Source organism: Mus caroli, chromosome 17 (assembly GCF_900094665.2).
Source record: "Mus caroli chromosome 17, CAROLI_EIJ_v1.1, whole genome shotgun sequence".
In the NCBI taxonomy this organism is placed as follows: domain Eukaryota; kingdom Metazoa; phylum Chordata; class Mammalia; order Rodentia; family Muridae; genus Mus; species Mus caroli.
In genome coordinates this window covers 54,625,247-54,626,473 of record NC_034586.1, presented here as the reverse complement: position 1 = coordinate 54,626,473, position 1,227 = coordinate 54,625,247, and the positions used below count along the sequence as shown (strand labels likewise).

Below are 1,227 nucleotides of genomic sequence, written 5' to 3'. Positions count from 1 at the left end.
TCACTACTACCTTCACTATGGCCTGGTGGCACTGTTTGTATCACTTAGTAAGGATATCTGGTTTCTTGTAGGAGTGTAGGAACACCACACTTAGCTAGATACCTAATTTTTAAAAAAATCTTTATAAATTTTGTGTGTGTGTATGTATGTATGTGTGTGTGTGTGTGTGTGTGTGTGTGTGTGTGTGTGTGTGCATGCATGTATTGAGTCAGGTTTTGCCTTGCACCATTTGTGTGCTGGGATCTTACTCTAGCTATTAGACTTGGCAACACCCACCTTTACCCACTGATATATCATTTGGGCCCATAATATATTAATTTTAGTTTGAGAGTATAGTATGCTGCTTGCTGTTTACTGGATTCTATCTGTTGAAATCTGTGGGAAGGAGTTACACTCTCTGACTAGGGGGAGAGGGGAGATGGAGGCAGCTACTACTCTCTTCTGCAGCTTCTTTTAGAGTGCAGCAGGGAGTGGAAGTGCAGCTGGTGTTCCTGAATCTGTACAAAGAGGTTAGACACTGCCTGGTAAGGCAATAAAGTCTGTGCCCCACCAAGTGGGAACTGACTGCAGTGGGCTGGGCCGCTTCCATGGGGAAAGCTTCAGGAGAGAACTCTCCTCCCCAGGAAATGTTACAGCTGTTGTATGACAGAAGCTATCACACAATCCTTCATGGAGTAATTCCCAAACCATTATTCCATCTGGATGAGATATTAAATACATTTTGGAATGGGGTGGTGCTTGACAGCAGATGCTAAGTTGGTCTGAGATATTAGAGATGTCTCATCTGCATGTGAAGTGGCTTGGGGAGCTGCCCCTACATGACTGATCTTCACAATCCTCTCTATAGAGTGCTGTGGTCATGTGTCAAGGGCCTGGTTGGGGAGCAAGTGAAGCACCTACCATCCTCCATTTATGAGGTTCTGGGGCTTCGAAATGCACTTAAACCTTACCAAGTTTTTGGCACCACCCATTGTCCCACAGTATGTGTCCCCAACCCACTCAGAGTATAATAGAGAAGTGTATCTCTTCTCTTTCTTGTATTGTCATCTTTTATGCCACCTGTATTTATCTGTGCACAGGTGACATCACATGACCTCAAGGAGTCAGGAGAAGCTAATCTCCTGTGGACTGCTCACTACTACCTTCACTATGGCCTGGTGGCACTGTTTGTATCACTTAGTAAGGATATCTGGTTTCTTGTAGGAGTGTAGGAACACCACACTTAGC

General features: G+C 44.7%; 1 protein-coding gene across 1 annotated transcript in view; it reads right to left on the bottom strand.

Annotated features, from left to right (window-relative positions):
- The window catches only part of LOC110312287 (contactin-associated protein like 5-3), a 579,184-nt gene that overhangs the window by 329,672 nt on the left and 248,285 nt on the right, over positions 1 to 1,227 (bottom strand). The gene's annotated exons all lie outside the window — the stretch shown is intronic.